Raw genomic sequence first — 20,569 nt, forward strand, 5'->3', positions numbered from 1 at the left:
ATTTGCTCAATCAAGAAATTAAATATCCAACAAGCTATCCCTGCCTCTTCTGCTCCTGAATTGTCCTCAGATCTTGCCAATTCTTTTCCTGCCTACTATGAAGTGTTACCTGGATTACCTCTAGAGGTTAGGAAACAGTTACCCTGGTTCCAGTCGTGGATCATTTAATCTAATCTCTAGTCCTTAATCGAAAATCACCTTTCAGAAATGTAAATCTGATCTTGTTCCTCTCCTAATGAAATCAGTTCAAAGAGCCTGTGTTCTCAGAAATGAAGCGTAAATTGTTTAATTTGGTTTACAAAATCCAGTGTGGGAGAAGTCCTTTTTTTCTTTGTGTTCCCCACCTACCCCTTGATATCAAATGTGCTTCCCTGCTCCCCTGCCTCTGATTCCATTCATTCTGTTGTCTTACCTGCTTATCATTTAGGCCTCTCTGTGGGGGCATGTCCTCATTAATAGCATAGGAGTAGTGTGGCTGCTTTTAGCCTGATTTCTCACAGTAGCTGAGCTTGTTTGCTTCTAGTCTGATTCCTTATAATACCTGGATCTTTTATAGCACATCTATCTATGTATCTTTGTATCTATGTATCTATCAATCATCTATCTAAACACATAAAAATATGTACATGGACATGTATGTATACATTTGTATGTCTACTTTAAAAAAATAAGTTATATAATTTTCCTTCATCCTATAGGGCAGTAAACTCCTAGAGGGTGGGGTATACTTTATTCACTTTTGTTTCCCCAGGGCATATATTATGGATTTCTTAGATAATTATTTATAACTAGGTGTTTTTAAGATAATGACTTTTTTAAATTATGATTTTAAGATAATATATCTAAAGGGTCTGAACACCCAATTCCAACATTTAGGGGTCCATTTCCCCAAACCACAAAGCAATTTGCAGATACCACCTGGGTGACCTTCAGTTAAACTCCATTCTGACACTTACTCAGGGATAGCATTTGATCCCACGAGTGAAAGGTTCAGTCCTACAAGACTGTTCTCTGCTTCAGATTCCAATTGCAAGTCTACATTGTGCTTCTGAATGACTGGCTACAGATTGGAGGTTTCCTCTGAATGACTGGCTACAGATTGGAGGTTTCCTCAAACTGATTAATTTGCTAGAGTGACTCACAGAAATCAGTGAAACCTTTTGCTTACTAGATCACCAATTTATTATAAAAGGAACAGCTAGGGATCCCTGGGTGGCGCAGCGGTTTGGCGCCTGCCTTTGGCCCAGGGCGCGATCCTGGAGACCCGGGATCGAATCCCATGTGGGGCTCCTGGTGCATGGAGCCTGCTTCTCCCTCTGCCTGTGTCTCTGCCTCTCTCTCGCTCTCTCTGTGTGACTATCATAAATATCATAAATAAATAAATAAAATTTAAAAAAATTTAAAAAAGGAACAGCCAAAGGGAAATGTTACATAGGGCAAGGTATGGGGAAGGAGTCGGAGCTCCACACCCTCTCTGAATGTGCCACTCTCCTGTTCAGCAACCTGGAGTTTCTCCAAAACCTATACTTTTGTGTTTTTATGGAGGCTTCATTACATAGGCATAATTGATTAAATCATTGGCCACTGGAAATTGATTCAACTTCCAGCGCCTCTCCCTTCTCCTGAGATCAAGAGTTAGGACTGTAGGTTCCACCTGTGTCATCACATAGTTGGTTCTGGCAACCAGGGGCAATCTTAGGTATGGTCTGAAAGTTGGATCATTAACATAACAGCAGACAGCTTTATCTCTCTCATAGTTTAGGAAATACCAAGGGTTTTAAAAGCGCTGTGCTACAAATGGGGATGAAGACCAAATACATATTTTTTATTGTAAATCACAATATTACAAAGTCAATGCCCTATCAATTAACGTTTATTGTGATAATGTATATACTTGTCTAACCTCACCTAATGCATTATGAACTTCTTGAAAATTGTAATATTAATATTCGTAAAACTTTATCAAATGCAAGATAATTTCACTTGCAGTAACTCATTTGACTTTCAGAACAAATGAGATTAATGAAGCAGTTGTATTCATAGCATATTAGTATTGCTATCCCCACTTTTAGGAATGTATAATTGAGACTCAAAGTGGTAAAATAACTTTTTCAAGTCTGTAATCTATTAAATATTAAACTCAAAATCCATTTTTGAAGCTTCAAATTATTCACTTGTTACACTATTTGTTTCACATGTTCCATTTTTTTTTCAAATGCAAAAGTACTTAGCTGGGTGAATGGCATACAATTTTTGAATGAATGAATAATGAATTAGTAATCTAAATGAAAACTTCACATTTTTGCTAAGAATTTTGAATTATTGGAACAATATAAAATAAAATATGGTGGACTTAACAGTTCTCTGGGAGCTGGCATGGTACTAGAGAAAGTTTAAAGTATTGCATATAAAGTGGCATTTCATTTTTTGGGAAGAGATCAAAAATATGAAGAAAATAGCAAGTGTAATGCAGGATGCAGAACTTTGTTTCATGTTAGTAATTTTAAAATTTGTTTAAATGTTATATATCAGATTCAGTTTTCTTTAATACACAAATATTCCAAAATAACTCAAAATAATCTTTAAGACAACTCTCTCTCCATTGTAAAGTGAGTTTACATTTAAAATCATAGTGATTTAAGACTTCATATCCCTATAAAGCAGTATGAGCCACGCCTCCATTTATGTATCTCTGTTCATGTAAGTGTGAATGCAAATTATAAGAATAAGAAAATTATACTTGACTGTTCAACAGTGTGAGGGTTAGGGACAATGATTCTCTATGCAGTTGAAATCTGTGGATAACTTTAGGCTCCCAGAAATCTTAACTACTATTAGACTACTGTTGACTAGAAGCCTTAATCATAACGCAAATAGTTGATAACACATTTTATATGTATTATGCACTGTATTCTTAAAATAAACTAGAGAAAAGAAAATGTTATTAAGAAAATCATAAGAGAAAGTACATTTATAATACTATACTGTATTTATCAAAAAAAAAATCCACATATAAGTGGACTCACACAGTTCAAACTCATGTTGTTCAAGGGTCAATGTATAAGCAGTTTACATTTGTTGTAACCTTGTTTTTATAGCAGTGGGAGATGACCATAACATGTCACCCTGGTGACCAGAAATGCATAGAGCATCATAAAGGGCTGCTCGCACTAAGAGCTTCTCTTCAAACTTAATGAGAGAATAAAAAGGACAATACAATCAACTTTAAACTATCTCCAATAACATGGCAAGAATTGTTCACTTTAAAGATGAAACTACCATCATTAACACTTCTAGATATCTGCATGGTGCTCACTATTTCTGAAATAATAATAAGAAGGAGGAGGAGGTGGGGGAGGAGGAAGGGAAGGGGAGGGGAAGAAAGAAGACATAAAATTGAAGCCTTTCTCCTGCCTAAATTATGCCCTGAGACACTCAGTGTAGTCATATTTTTTTAAAAAGTAAATGTTCTTGACTCAAAAGAAAGGGAGAAACACCACCAAAACACCAGCAAAATGCAAGAATTGCTGTTCGTCATTAGATTACAAAAATGTCTTATTCTTTTATTTTAAATTGGTGTGATTTAGCAAGATGGGACAATGTTATTTTAAATATTTTGCCCCACGGATTACATATCTTGGTAAAGCAAAAATCTTCTGATTGTCAGGCATACAAATGTTATTGAGTACTGTGTTATACAGATGTCTGACAGGATTTATCATAATTATTTAATATTACATTATTTAATATATTTTGAATCTACTTTTCAAGAAGTAAGTCCATTTTATTAAGCTGTGTTCAACTGTGTTCACACAAGAAGTTTGAGGACAAATATATGGGATTAAATAGTTATAGATCCATAAGCATTTCAAAAGATAGTAACTCTAAAAAAGAGTCCACAATAGCCCTTAAAAGATGTTCTGAAGACTTGCATTCTCATTGCAAAAACTGTAAATGAAAAGCTTTTCATTCTAAGGCTTAAAGTCCATATTGTGCAGAAAAGTTGCAAATTAGATACATAGTTATAATGTGGCCAAATATACAGTTAGTGAGTTTATGAACAGAGGACTTGAAACATGCATATGCTCTGCTGCTAAACAATGTAATTTCTACTTCTTCCTTAGTTCACCCAAGAGGTCACTGAACAGAATTTTTCTTTGTTGCCTATTTTCTGTGGGAAACAAGACCACACCAAAAGGTATGTAAACATTCCCAAATGCTGTCAGTTAATAGGTTTGGCGTATTATTCCATTATTTCCTATTAATAATGGGTAAGTTCATATGCTATTCTAATTTACACCTTTAGGAAGACTACCTATGCAACAGACCTAATCAGAGGGATCCACACATTCCTGGTGCAACTGGATCAACTTTATGCAGAGTTAGCCTCTTTCTATTGACACCCGTCCCATTGTATGCAATGCCTATGTGCTTCTGATTCTTTTCTTAACATCAAGCAAAACTGAAAAAAAAATCAATGATTTGAAAGTTTGCTCTCTATAGGTTCCACTTCTAAATCCAAGGCTTCTAGACACTCATCCATCACCTTACATGAATCAATTCAGTCCCATTTTTAATTATTTCCTAACATGACTCCAAGTTTACTATTCCTACTGATACTTGCTTAAATCATATCTAAGAACCAATTCATAATACTTACCCATACAATGCCTTTTTCTAGTTCTGCAAAGCATAAATTGTTTGGGCAAGAATACAGTTAAGAATTAATAGGCATTAGCTATAGTTGACAAGCTAAAAACCTAGGAAACAATACATATTCTGATTCACATAGACTTTTGCTAGAGTAAATCCCAGCAGAACAACAACTACAATTGACCCATTATTTCTCTTGATCTGTAGTAATTCATAAATACTACCCTGCGTCTTCGATACGTACGTATTCCCAAGCTCATTATTATCCAACTCACCCTGAATCGCCTCTCTCCTGTCTTTTTTCACTACTTGCCCAACTATTTATAACTTTTGGTCGACTTTTTAATCTCATTCCCTCTAATTTGTTTCTGGGTTTGGAACTGCTGTTGGTGAAATTGTAAGACTTTACTGAATGGGTCACCTTTAGTCTTTGCTATCAAACTATAATTGGTCCTTTATTTTTCCTCACTAATCATTTTCATTATTTTGGGGCTCCTTTGGGGCTTGTTTATAGTGGCTCTTCTCATATTTCCAGAATTCTCCTATTTTCAATTTTATTCCATCTCAGCAGATGACTTTCCTATTCATTCTCTGGTAAGACTAAAATGATTGGACATCATTGTCCATCATTGGACATTTTCACAGTGTCCTTTCTCTAGACAAACCCAAAACCTAACAACACATACTTATCTCTATCTTTATATATTACTCTTAGGCCCTAGGTAGCCCTTGACCTCAGACCTTCTTCTTTTCTGTTCTAGCAAACAGTCTCTCTCTGCCTCTTTGTTCAATAGTAAAAGTATTCTATGATCCCACAAAGGAATTAAAATGCTATATCAAAGAGGGAGCTACAAAGAACTTATCAAGGTACACCTGGGGGGCTCAGCGATTGAGACCCTGCCTTGGGCTCAGGCCGTGATCCTGGAATCCTGGGATCCAGTCCCACATTGGGCTCCTTTGCAGTGAGCCTGCTTCTCCCTCTACCTGTGTCTCTGCCTCTCTCTGTGTGTCTCTCCTGAATAAATAAAATCTAAAAAAAAAAAAAAAAGAACTTATCAAGATCACTATCTCCACTTTTGCAAGTAACTTCTAGTCTAGGATTTTTTCATCATTAAGAGGTCAACAGGTACTACAGAAAATCCATTTCTGGCATTTCCAAGGAGCTGCCAAGAAAGAATGCCTAGGAAAATCTGTTACTGAGAATACAGGAACTAGAAAAAAAGAAAGATGTCTTGCGATTTAAATTTTGTTGCAAAGGCAAAATGTTTAAAGCTCAATTTGCTATAAAACAGCTAATTAAACATATAAATCTTAATAACTGGTGCTTAAGGAGCATTTATTATTTACTTTAATTTTGGTAATTATATCTTATTTAGAAAAGCAGTTACAAATACACAATTATCACTTGAAATTTCCAAGATTTCGTTTTCTGATTGGATGTAAAATTCAGATTTTTCTCTCTCAGTAGAACTCACCATGTTAACTCCTAATATTTTTTGTTCTTTGTTCCTATTCTGATACTAGTTCTTTCCCTCTCCCCAGCCACTATCACAAATTTCCAACATAAATCTAAAGTAATTTTATGTTTTACACAGTCCAAATCCATAACGTATTCAAACTAACAGATATGTCTCTCTGAGCATCTTTTATGCACATTTACTAATGGCCAGACCGAGTAAACCCATTATCTCCTTTATTTAATTCTAGCCTTGCTAGAGAAAGTATGGTAATTGTATTAATCGGTCTCTGTACATTTTCAATTTCATTTAATTCAACAAATACTTATTCATTGCTTATATCAATCAGTGCCTATCACATGGTTGGGCACTGGGAAATAAAGGGAAAATGAGATAATTCCTCTTTTTTGAGAAACATTCTTTGTGCTAGGTGTTAGAGACATGAGCTAAGATAGAAATCAATAATATGAGACAAATCCTAAGCAAGGAAAAAAAGAACCTGTGAATGTTCTGATAGGAGCACAGATGCAGGACACTTTAACCAGCCTGGAGTGGACATGGGGAACGCATAAGAATAAAAAGGTTCCAGGTAGAAAGATTACTGCAACCAGGGTAATAATCTAGTGAGTTTAGGGAAGTATAAATACCTTCAACCTGGTGTAAGAGGTGAGGCTGTGCAGGTAGGAAAAAGATCATTTATAGAAGGATTTGTCCATATTAATTGAAGGAAAGGAGTAAAGTGTCAGCATTCTTGATCAAGGAAAGGGGAAGGATTGGGCCTTGGGTACAAGGAGTTTGATTATAAACTTCCAAAGTAGGTGTGCCTTCTGTAATAAAATATGCAGTTTTAAAATGTAGGATAGATATTTGGGTAGAAAAAATGTATCTGAGAAAGTCTTTATGTAAGTAATAAATGCAAGCATGGTTGTAAATGAGATCACTTGTCTGAAAGAGGTGAAATAAGGATAGTTCAAAGATAGAACCCCGAGGAATAACAGCAGAACGTTAGGAACAGAATGAGGAGGAGAAATCTTGAAGCATCTTAGCAAAGGGCTTGAGAATAAGAATAAAATCCAAAACTGATTATACCACAGAAGGCAAGAATGAGATTTCAAGAAGGCTGTGTAGAAGATGACTTCATTAAAAAACAGAGAACAAATGACACTGAATATCCATATGATCTCTACTTAGAAAGATGTTTTCTAAACACAAAAGAAAGTATGTATATTTCAAAGAGAAATATAAATGTAACTACAAAAGTTAGAGGAAACATGTACCTCAAAAGAACAAATACATGAAAAGTAATCATAAAATCAGGAAAAACATTAGGAATAAATATAGTATGGGGTTATAACTGTTACTGTATAAGAATTCAATATACGTGAAGCGTGGGGAGGGGGAATCATTCCTATAGGAAAATAGGCAAAAAGCATGAAGAGAAATTTTATAGAAGGTTAAATACTAAAATGAAAAGTATGTTAAAATGCTTTGAATTACCAATAACCAAATACATTCAAATTGAAGCAGGAATAAAGTAGCATTTTGCCTACCAAATTTATCAAACTACTTCATTACTGGCTAGTGTGTGGTAAGATAAGAAATCTCAAACATCAATAATTGAGAGGAAATTGATTCAAACATTTTTTAAAAATCCATCTGGCAAAATCTGTGAAGAGCATTAAAAATATCCATATCATCTTACTTAAATCAACTTGTAGGGTCACATACTCCCAAATGGTAATAAATATTTAGGAATAAATACAACCACTTCTGATTTGATAATCAAAATAAAAATTATAAATAATATGAAATGTAAGTTAAATGAACCAAATGTCCAACATAAATTGTGATACATTCATATAAAAGAAGCTTTGTAAACATCAAAATTGTTTATGTCTGACTTTTGATGATTGTGTTAATAAATTTTGATTGGCACCTCACTGAAAAAGGAGGGGAAATGTAGAGCATATTTTTAAATGGGTATGGGTTTGTTTTTGGTGTGTGTGGGGGTATTGTTTGCATCAAGAAATCCCAATTGAGCTGACTTTCTTGATGGAATGAAAATTTATTTGGGAATTTGGAGGATACTTTAAGGTATCCTGGGAAACCTGCTGGGAAATATTCTCATTCTGAAACAAAGAAAATATTGGATACTGAAAAATTTTTTTTGTTTGTTTTTGTAAAGGGTTTTCTGAGTTCTGCCTCTGGAATGATATTGGTCATTCAACTTTTTGAATTCCATCAAGTCACAAGTGTGTCTTAAATTAAAGCTGTTACTCTAAATAATCTGGGAAAAATCTAATTAAGTATTTTGCTTGAGAGCAAATAAATTCTCCCCATGTGTGAGTATGGCTTTGAGGACCTACAAGATGGTATTTAATAACTTAAGAAGATATTTAACAGGGGAGAAATCATTAGTTAACACCAGAAAAAGAGTAGTTTGTAGGGCAAGAAGGGAAGATGGCAGATGCCACTTAGTCCCAAAGACTTGACCATAGCATGTATGAGACATGTTCTGCTGATTCCCAGAAAAGACCATAAGAAACATTTTAAAAATTAAAGTTTCTACAACTACCTAAGAAATATACTGTATTATTTTCTTACTGATGTTGTAACAATTTACCATAAACTTACTGGTTTGAAACAACACATATTTATTATCTTATAATTCTGGAGATCAAAATGGCTCTCACTGAGCTAAAATAAAGATGTTGGCAGGGCAGCATTTCTTCTGGAAGTTTTAAGGGAGAACCAGTTTCCTTGCCTTTTTCAGCTTCTAGACGCTTCCTAATGTGGTATTAACTCAGGGCTTCCTTCCATCATCGAAGCCAACAATCATCTGTCTAGTCTTTCTTATGGTAACATTTCTGTTTCTGACTCTCCTGCTTACCTCTTCATCATTTAAAGACCTTTGTGATTATATCCAGCCTACTTGGGAAACCAGGATTACTGGGTTAATATTGCTGTTTAGCAACCTTAACTCCTTTTTGCCATGTAAAGTAACAAATTGACAGGTTCTGGGGATTATGATTTTGACATCCCTGGGGAACAATTATTCTACTCATGCCCACATGGCTTACATATTATTTGATCTGAACTCTGTACTGCAGTAAAGTGAAAGTCTTCAGGGTTATTATGAAGAAGCAATTGTTGGTTGGGCTTTGGTTAATAACAAGGTTTTCTTTTTCTTAGTGATGCCCAAATAACTTTGTCTTGCTAACTGGCATAGGACTCTAGACAGATATTTAGAAAGGAAGGCTAGGAGAGGCAAATGGAATCCATGTAAATGGAGATGTTGGGAGGAAGATGTTGATAGTAAAATATATGCTTATCAGCTATTAAGGTGGGGAATTTGATGAAAGTGCAAGATTTTAAAGAGCTTACTGGGTTATATATAATGTGATCCAAATTTCCTTCTATCCATAACTTTAGCTGAATATCTTCAATACTTTTGGGGTCATATGTGTTTTCTATTAGACATAATCAAATGTTAATATTATATAATGGGAGAAAGAATGATGCCCAATGAAAACCCATGTATTTGGGTTACAAATGAAAATATTGTTTTAAAGCTTTTGACCCTAAGTGCTCCAAAAGATGTGGTTCAAGACCAACATCTTTTTCTTTGCTTCTGGTTGTTCTATATAACACCTAACTTGTATCTGAGGCCCCTGAGAACACTTCTCAGTAATAATCCAATTGGCAACCATACAGAATTTCTAAATAACTTATTCTATTTCACTTTTTTTCTCTGTGGTTTATTATATATTCACTATCTCTCCAAGATTTTTGTTGTTCTTCCAGAAATAACAATTTTAAAACCTTTCTAAAATTTTTAATTTTTAGAAATGCCGATTATTGAATACCTCTAAGGCTATTATCATTTATAACTATTAAATCCTGATGAACCTCCATGAAAAGCGTTAAAATTTTGATACCTGCTGTGCAGGTTAGTAGTACTTACTAAATAAAAGTACCATAACAGTACTTATTTATATCAGGATAGGATATACTACATACTCATTAAGTATCTCTATGTCTTGGGCACTCTCAAATATGTAGTGTTTCTAAAAATGTATAGTATTAGCAAACCCAAAAAATATGTTTTTATTTAAGCGAACAGCTTATTGGAATTAATAAAAAATATAAATGTTTCTAGATTAATATAATATCTCTCTTCCCCATATAGATCGAAACACTATTATAAAATGCTTCCTTGAAGAGATTTATATACATTATAGCTACAAACGTGTCTACAATAGGGATATGCAATTAAATTATGATTAGTCTTATTTTCAATATTATAATAGGTAGATGGAATAGTATACCATAGTTTAATATAATTTCATATTTGATTTATTTATTTCAATTGAATAATGTTAGTGGGTTGGTAGATCTTTAAAACATCCTATCTATAGTCAGAAATATTTTTATCAAAATACTAAAAATATAAACAATATACCACAAGATGTAATTATTTAAGAGTATCTTCACACACATCATTTAGATATGCCATTTTTTCTTTTTCTTTCAAAGAAGCTCAAGTGAGATTTTCATCTGTTTGCATCATGGATAAGATATACTGCTTAAGCAGAAAAAAAAACGTGTAAACTGTTTGGAAAAGGAAGATGCTTATGGCAGAAAGGGTAGTGTACATGCTGGGCAGGTGAATAGGTTTGCATATTTAAATATTCATACCGTTATTAAAGCCCATAGAGGTATAAAAATAATTTCTACTTAATTGGCTATGTATTTCTAAAAGAGATACTCAAACATGTTATAATGCCTTCTGCCTTACATAAAAAGTTAATCAATATCTTTATATAGAATTGGTTAAATTACTCCCCTGCCAGAAGACCTTTGTATTTTATCTAAGGTAGCACTTAAATTAACAATTGTAAAATCAACAGGAGAATGCGCCAAGATTATTGCAATATACCTTTATGTGCTAGGGTACTTTGTGGGATATTTCATGGTAAAATCAGCAAATCAACTCAATGCTATTCAGGAAAAATGAATGAACAAGATCACAAAGATCTCTCCGATACCAGAAATCCAGAAATGCGTGGTTTTTGAACTTGCAACAATACATTGTGATATTAATTACTTAAAAGAAATTAAAGGACAAATAAAAGCATTGAGTCATTTTAATTCTTATAGAATTCTCATCTGCAAGTTCCTGGTGATTTCATTGTTATTTATTTATTCATTTCTAACACTCAAATACTCAAATTAATACAAATCATTGCCAAATTAACTTAATTATTCATATCCTGATTTCTTTTTTAGGAAAATATGGATTACCATTGGTCACATCCAGAAATATTAGAGTCTTAGTTATAAAATCACAGTGTGTATTACTTATGTCACTGACTTATCATCTCACTACCCCTTTTTCACACTTTTCAAACTAAATTTTGTGTTTTAATAATTGATTTTAGAACAGCAAGAGTAGAAAGGAATACCGCTACCAAAAATCCAATGGCAGAAAATAGTTAAATAATGTGGTTCTTGTGCTTTTTTAGCATTTAATATGTCTGCCTGATATGTCAGAGGTGACTCTGTAAAACAAGAGTTTAGTATAATACAAGCTCTATGAATCCTCCCGGGTTACTCTGCAAAGAGGAGGTTCAGATTAGAACAGTACCACAGTCAAAACACAAGTGTCATACATTCACACTGGTGTTATTTCATCCTAGTTAAATAATTACGCCAAAAGAAATCACAACTGTTTTTCATTTGGCAATTACAGTTACCTAGGATTTTTTAGAACCAAGTGATAAAGAGATAGAGAAGTAAGAATAAATCATTGTGAATCCAATCAGCACAGAAAAATTATAAATCAGAATTAAATTTTGACCACATGCCTGAAAAGATGGATTTCCACCTAATGTTAAAGTGCTATTTGGCTATCTATTTTCCATTGAAGTCTGTAGTAGCAGAATTGTTAAAAGATTCACACAGTGGTCTCCTATGTGGTGATAGGCTACCCAATGGGTGTTCAATAAATACTAATTATTGCTGCTATTTCAGTACTCTAAGGCAGCCTCAGAACATTGTATAATCAATAGAAAAAGAGTACAAATTACATTAGTGAGTTTTAAAATTATTATCCGAGGGCAAGGATGGCAAGGAGTAAATAGAGCAGATACCTACTGACCCAGCATCATTAAGGGGTACTTTCAGGACAGTCTGGACAAAAGGTCCACCATAAACTCTAGATATTGCAATCCTTCCCTGCTCAGCTTTGTCAGAAATAATCTTGATCAGTCTGCACAGGACACAGGCAAATTCAAACACTTATTTTATTTTCTCTAATGTTATACAGGATAAATAAAACAAAAAACAAAAAAAAAAAAACCTGAAAAGAAAGGAAAAGATGGTGGAAAGGAAGGAAGAGAGGAAGGAAATGGAGAAAGGGAAAAAAATGATAGAAATATCCTCTGCAACCTCAGTGTCTCTTGGGGAGACGTCCCCTACTGGCTGTGAGTAAAGGGCAATGACTCTACCTTGTGGAGAGATTGTTTATGTTCCTGGTTCCCTGAGTCACTATGAAAAACAGAATTGTATGTAAACATTTCCAAATATACCCAGGTGGATTATACCTCCTGGCTTGGGAACCAGGACTTAATGATTGATTATTTATTTATCTATCTATCTATCTATCTATCTTTTATTTATTTATTTATTTATTTTTAATTAATTAATTAATTTATTTTTTTTTATTTATGAGAGAGGGAGAGTACACCCTTGCATGGGGGAAAGAGAGGAGCAGAGAATTTTAAGCAGCTTCATTCTCAATGTGGAGCCCTACATAGGGCTTGCTCTCTAGACTCTGAGATCATGACCTGAACTGAAATCAAGAGTTGGATGCTCAACCAACTAAGCCACCTAGGTACCCCACCACTACAGGACTTTGGAACTCATAAAGCTCCTGTTAAAGTAAAAATATACCAGAGAGACATGTCACACTACACCAATGATTCTCAACCTTGGCTGCACGGTAGAAGCATTCAGAATTTTTTTTTTAAATTCTCAAAGCCAAGGTAACGTTACAACTTAATTATATCAAGAGTCTTTGGAGGAGAGACCCGTACATCAATATTTTTTAAACTTCCCCTTCCCCAGGCTAGTGATTTTAATGTTTTAAACCATTGCAGTAACCCCCTGCCAAAACTTTAAAACTTATTAGTCAGTTTAATAACCAAGTCAAAACTGTAGCACCCCTCCCACCCATAAGTCTGGAACAAAAGACATTAACCATTTATTGATAGACTACTATGTATCAGAAATTTGCTAACTTATGTAAAACATATATATGTATATATGTATATATATACACATATATGTGTGTGTGTGTGTGTGTATCAATCTTCCAAACCAATCTGCAAAGCACAAATAACCATTCTGTTTTGTTTTATTTTTTTTTTAAAGAGGAAACAAGTTGTGATTATTGATTCATGGAATATCAAGTGAGTAAAAGATTCCAGTTACAAACCTGAGGTGATCAATCCATCTCTTTCTGTTCAGAACATGAAGCAAACCAGGAGAGAGCAGTTCCATGGGCTAGACCCTAGCAGGGGCCACAGCCAGAACCAGGGGAGCCTGGGTCCCTAAAGAGAAACAGGAGGAGAAGAGGGGGTGACTGGCTATGCTAGCTTCTGTCTTTGGATCAACAACTCCTATAATTGAACTTGGTTTGCATAGTCAAGTTTCAGGAAAGGCCTCACAGCAGGTGAAACATAAAAACAACAGATCGTGAACCTGAACTCTATAGAATTCATGAAAGGCAAAAGTTGGAGGTAGCAGTAGGGAGAAAGGTAATATGATCAAAGTGGTGCAATTTTAATTTTTAGCACTTTTTGTTTAGATGCAGGGTTTATAATATGCAAAACATAACGCAAACCCAGAAAGAATTCCAAAATAAATAATCATGAGATTTCTAATTCTCTCATCCCAAAAGGAAAGAGACACTTATAAGATGTAAATGTAATGAGTGCAGTGGTCAAAAAGATGAGTTGTTAAGGAAATAGCATCGCCACAGAAATAAAGTCCCTGGTAAGAGTAGTTCTAAATACCATACGCATACGTTTCATTTTCATCCATTTTACTGAAGCAAAAGAGAAAAAGGTATACAGAGAGGAGAAATAAAGACTTGTAACATTCACCTGCATGAAGAAAGTAAAAATCTGCAGAAAGCATTTCATTATGACACCTCACAAAAGGTAATGCGTTCTGTCTCTTTTAATTATAATAGAAAATTAATGCCATATTTTGTTTTTTAAATTATATGTGTTCTAGATTTAAAGGTTGCTTTATTTTTTACAGACTATATATAATAATTATGGTATACCCCCACAAGTCCCGCATATTCATACCAATCTGTTTGGAATTCATGCATTTTAAGAAGAATATGATTAAAAATTAAAGTTATTCATATTTTCTAAAGCATAAATCAGGAAAATTATATTTCACTATTTAGCTCCTTTACTTCTTGTTTTGTTTCCTTTCCTAAAAATTATTTGAGAATATTATAAACAAGGTTATAAAGAAGAATTATGAGTTTTAAGTTTATTTTTGTAAATAACATTTGTTTGGTATTTTCTTTTGATCATATTATGTAAGAGTTGGAATGATTAAAAGTTTAAAATTTCTAGTTACAAGCATATTTTGCTTAAATTAAAATATTTTCAAATATTTTTAAGCAATATCTTCTGAATATCTACAAAAAAGGAGTTGGGAAAATAAATGACCTACAAGAGCCAGCTACAGGGTTGGTAATCAAATCCGTAATATCGTGCCTTGAAAAGGAATCATGGGGCTGCATACTAAATACCTGACATGATTTTTCCTACTCCCAAAGAGAGTATGACTTTCCCCTGCAAAACATTCAAATTGTAGTTTGTATCCAATGCTCTCAGACTCTCAAATTGTTTAAGACTTTAAAATTTAATCAAGGGATTTCTTAATGGAAGCTAGGAAGAGCAACATCAGAAATACATTTGACAAAAGGGTAACAAATTTCTACTTAATTATTTACAATGGCCATATACGGCTACACAGAGACAGAAAAGTAGTCAGACTCTTGTGCATCAAACTCAGCTGTCTGAAAGAACAAGGGCATCAATTCGTCCTCACACCATGCAAACAGTTTTCAAGATTGCATCTTGTTGATCTTGATGAAATTACAGGACTAGGATCTGAAGCTTCGTGCTGGTAATTTATGGCCACAGGTCACTTGGAATTGAATGTTTTCAGGGTACAGGGAGCCTACTTGTCATTTGCATGCATCTCATTTTGCCACCTACAACATGTTTTTCATCATTGCTATAAGCCACTACTTTTTAACTTTTTTCCTTCTCTCTTTTTTTCTCTCCCCTTTTCTGTCTTTTTCTCTTTCTCTCTGCCTCTGTCTCTGTCTCTATCACTAACCCTCTTTCTAGAATAAAATAGATATGTTTTGCCCTGAGTCCAACATTATAATAAACATCCACAAGAAATGATAGATGAAAGCAATTTAATTTACTAAGTTTAAGTCAGAGATTTTCTTTTGTTGCCACTGACTGAGCTACAATCATAGCATGAATCAAATATTTCAGTTGTTTTATGGATAGGGAAAGGCCGTAGCTTTTATACTTTGCATTATGCATTTATTTACTTTCTCCCACAAATAATTGCCCAGGTTTTCTGTGTTACTAAGACACAGAGATATATTTTCAGACCAATATTTGTTGTCTTTGAAACTTTAGTATATATTTGTTACCCTTGGCATTTTTAAGTTTGAAATTATACATTAAAATTTTTTAATCTTAATTTTTAAAAATGAAGTTGAGAAGTGCCTGGGTGGCTCAGTCGGTTAAGCCTCTGACTTTTGGTTTTGGTTCAGGTCCTGATCTCAGGATCGTAAGATTGAGCCCAGCCTGGGGCTCTGGCCTCAGCATGGAGTCTGCTTAAGATTTTCTCTCTCCCTCTCCCACTGGCCCTACTTCACTCTCTCTCAGTCTCTCTCTAAAATAAATAAATAAATCTTTTTTAAAAAATGAAACTGGATGTTTCTTTAAGGAATGTCCTTATAAATAAATCCATGGGGCTCTGAAAAACCTTGTTTCTTGAAGAGATATCCAACTTTGTTTTTACCATGAAAAGTCACAAAGATCAAGTAAATGTATATACAATCTCTGAGTTTATAGGCTTTATTCGAATGAGTTAAGTTTTCTGAATGCACAAGTTTTTAGGCATTTATGTAAAACCAAATGTATAGAATACCTGAAATACCTTAAAACTTGCTTTATTTTTAGCATATGTAAGGGATGAAACTGAAGAATCTTGTGACACATTAAGTACAAGAGGATTCCATTAGTAGAATTATTCTAGTGATGCATAAAATATAAACTTGCAATTAGATTGTTAGAAAAACATATAATTAGAAATACTTGTGTAGATTTTTTAAAATTTCTATAAAAAGTTGTAAAATCATTGAGTCTTAGAGTTGGAAGTGATCTTATGAATCATTATATGCCATCTGTAGGAAATCCTTCTTACAACATCCTGCATAAGCATCCAGTCACATTGAAAGACTAAATAGAAAATATAATTCATATCCATAATTAAACCTCTTTTATTATATATTATAAAGTATGGATTACTTATTTAAGAACTTTTTATGTGTTTCTTACTAAAGCAAAAGTAAGAGAGATTTCCCTGAAATCTCCTTATCTCTTGTTTAGGGTACACATGTATATAAACTAGAAGTCTCACATTTCCCACAATTAAACTCAATATATTTTAGTATTTATCTTGGTCCATTACAAATTTTGATGCTAGATTCAACATCCTTTGTACAAAGAAGATGTAAATAATAACTTTTCTGACTTAAGGTAGTTCTAAGTGGTCAGAACCATGTTACATTTCTCCTCACCACACCAGTCATCTTAGAAAATTCTACTCTTTGGGTTTGAAGATTTACTACAATAACAATTTTGAAAGAAACTGGTATAGGATAACCGAGAAACATTCACACTCAGGATAATTTTTTCTCTAGTTCCACAAGAATTCCTAAGCCATTTTATTGTTGTAGGAACCATTAGGAGGTTCCATAAGAATGAGGAGCAGTGATAGACATTTAAGTGTGCATTTACCAAGAAATGATAGTGAAAAAAGCATCATTTTATATTCCAAGAACCATGCAAGATCTGAGGTATTACTCTTTTGCAAACTAATATGTTAGCCTGCCACATTTTCATAGATGCTGACAGAAGACTTGAGACTCGTGGGTCAGAGACAAAGGACACTATCACTTTATTTCACACCAGCAGGAGACAGTGTATCAGTTCCCCAGGCCCCTTCCAGCTCCCTCAATCTCCAACCAGGTTCCATAAAGTTGAAGCAGAGCTGCACTGAGCTGGAGATTGCACACAGTGATAGTGTCACAGTTAAAGAACCCTGAGCTTAGGAAACCCCAGTCTTTTCAGAGGGGCCACTAGCAAACTGGTCCACACTTTCCCAGGAGAGAAACATTATCTTTTTAAAAATTCCAACAAACCTGTCTACAACCCTGAAGGGGAACACTATTTCTATTTTCCATGGCTGTTTGCTATACCAACATGCTTCCAGTTAAATTCAGGAGTTGATACATGTGCAAAAATGTCATGATTAATTGTCTTCCAACATTGATATGTGAGCTCTTCTAAACACCTTTATATCACTTCATTTCAATTGTGGGATTTCAAAACTTAAATTGACAAAGCTGTTACCATAATCTAAAGAAACCTAAATATTTCATATATATTTGTCACCAACGGTTGTGAAAGCCTTCCATTGAATTTATCTGAAATTTTTTAACTATAATTTACAATCATTTTTCTGGGACTAATACTCTTGGGACAATAATAGGATCAGCATAACTGTTAGATAAATATGTTCTAACAGTTTTAAAAATTCATAGTTTTAGTCTCCAAATACCTCTTGTCTTTTTCTCTTCCTCATACTCTTTGTAATAATTCATAATATTAATATAAATAATTCGAATACATCTAAAGGGTTTTTCTCCTTCTGCTACATCTCAGGAATAGCTACTGTAATCTGAAGTTAGATCTTTGTGTTCATCCCCATATTGTATGTTGCTCAAGTCATCACCACAAAGTGAAGACAATGTCTTTCTTATTCACGCAAGTTACTGTTCAGTAATCTACTGACTTGTGCTGCTTTGAACTGTCAAAGACTTTCAGGAATTTTAAGGAAAAACACTTTCATTTAGTTATTTGAAGTTTATGTCATCAGGACTTATTATATATTTTTTACATTTTATTTTATTTATTTTCTTAAGTAAGCTCTAATGTCCCATGTGGGGCTTGAACTCATGACCCCAAGATCAAGAGTTGCATGCTTTACCAACTGAGCCATCCAGGCAACCCCTTTGAGGACTTATTTTAAAAGTAAGTGTGGGCAGCATCAGGAAGGAAAAACAATAACCCACAAGTTGGGAGAAAATATTTGCTTTACATCTAATCAACAAAGGATGAGTTGATAGAAAAAAAAAGGTAGCAAAAACTAATGTGAAAATACAATCTAATAGAGAAATGGTCAAAAGTCAAAAACAAGTATATCATAGTACAAATAGTGAATAAATATGTGAAAATAGGCTCAACCTTAAGTAACACAAAATTTATAATCAAAACTACAATGAAATAATATTCTGAACCATTAACCTGGCAAGAGCTCAAATTTGTAAGAATAAGAAATGCTAGCACACTTCTGCTCAGAAACTCTCAAATACTGCTTATGGGTCAAAACCATTATAATCGCTCTGGAAAATAACTCAGTGACATCTTGTAAACAAGTAAGCTTTGTGCTTTTGTCTCAGGAAACATGAAAAAGAATGCCAGAGAAGTGTTGTGTTTAATATTATACAACTGGAAAAATTGCATTATAGCAATGGGAATCAAAATTGTAAAGATAAAAGTATATATACATTATGAAAACATTTTATATGATAAAGCAAAAACTGAACATTTAAAAAATGTGGTACATATCTAAATAATAAATACATTACAAAAATAAAGAACTTGATAAAACAAACTAATTTAAAAATGTGTGTGTATGTGTGCATGTGTAGTTTCTTTTTCTGAAATAAAAGCAGAAAGATAGACTGATAAAAACCCACAAAAGAATTGGAAATGTTGGGACGCCTGGGTGGCTCAGTGGTTGAGCATCTGCCTTTGGCTCAGGGCATGATCCCTGGTCTGGGATTGAGTTCCGCATCCAGGTCTTTGCAGGGAACCTGCTTCTCCCTCTGCCTATGTCTCTGCCTCTCTCTGTGTGTCTCTCATTAATAAAATCTTTTTTTTTAAATTGGAAATGTTCCCTTTCTTTAAATGGAGAACGAGTTCACAGATCTTTACAGATTTACTATTATGCTTCATAATTTACACACGTATCTAACACTTTTTATTTAACAACTATTTCATAATAAAAAAAGAATAAAGTCAGCCTCAGCATGTAATGTTGAGGCAAAGGATTGAAAGATATCTAACCCCTCACACACACGCACAAGAATGGGAGAGAGAGAGAGAGAGAGAGAGAGAGAGAGAGAAAAGAGAAAGGGACAGAGATAGAGACAGAGCACCAGAGACAGATGAGGTAGAAAGATACAGAGAGAGACAGAGAGAGGAAGGGAGAGAGATTTTGGTTTGCTTTGGTTTGGGTTATAAGGGCAGGTGCATTCCATCTGCTGATGTCATAGAATGTTTAGGCAAATCTTCCATATTTACCTAATCTTGTGGCAAAAACTGGTGGGCTTTTTTAGACTAATCCTCCTTGACTTCTGAGCCTTAATTCTGTCAAGATACATTATCCTCCCCATCCTTATGAAATTAAAAATTAATACTATGAACACTTTAGTTTTGTCTGAATTCTAGGGAGAAAAAAAAACACAAAATTAAGATTGGCTTTGTGGATTTGAAGATAATTTTATAGATATTGACTCTAGTGACCAACTACCTTTAGAGCAACTGGCAGGCTAGAAAGTTTGCTATGATTCCCTCTCCCAAGTGTTTACCTCGCCTCATTGTATATTTATTCATTAACGATGATTTATCATTTTGGGTTTATCATTATCATGTCTTTCCTTTATTTTTCTCTAAGATGTCTCCATGCTACATTAGGTTTTAATAAGGAACAAGAGAATGAGCGGAGAGAACTTAGGTTTCAGAATGCCATGGATTAAAAAAAAAAGAAGAAGAACTACTTTAATTGTTCTCCCCTTTAAAAAAAAAAAAAGAGTAGGAGGTTAGGTCAAATTTAATTTTTCAAGTAAATTTGATATAGTGTTGATGCTGTTGTGCAATACATCTGTTTTATAGACTAATCAATTATTAACCACTGAATTTTAAAATGACTTGCAAAACTACATTAATATTTCATAAAACTGCTGAATTTTGTGGTATCTAAATACATGTGTT

General features: G+C 33.9%; 1 long non-coding RNA gene across 2 annotated transcripts in view; it reads right to left on the minus strand.

The window, feature by feature from the left end:
* Positions 1 to 20,569, minus strand: part of LOC140608036 (uncharacterized) — a 54,437-nt gene that overhangs the window by 2,934 nt on the left and 30,934 nt on the right. Inside the window, exon 3 of one of the 2 annotated variants that reach the window (XR_012009981.1) lies at positions 13,609 to 13,723. The exons of the other annotated variant lie outside the window; for it this stretch is intronic. This is a non-coding gene — a long non-coding RNA (uncharacterized lncRNA). The remainder of the gene's footprint in view (positions 1 to 13,608; positions 13,724 to 20,569) is intronic. 2 annotated transcript variants of the gene reach the window in all.

This window comes from Canis lupus, chromosome 17, assembly GCF_048164855.1.
Source record: "Canis lupus baileyi chromosome 17, mCanLup2.hap1, whole genome shotgun sequence".
Lineage (NCBI taxonomy): Eukaryota > Metazoa > Chordata > Mammalia > Carnivora > Canidae > Canis > Canis lupus.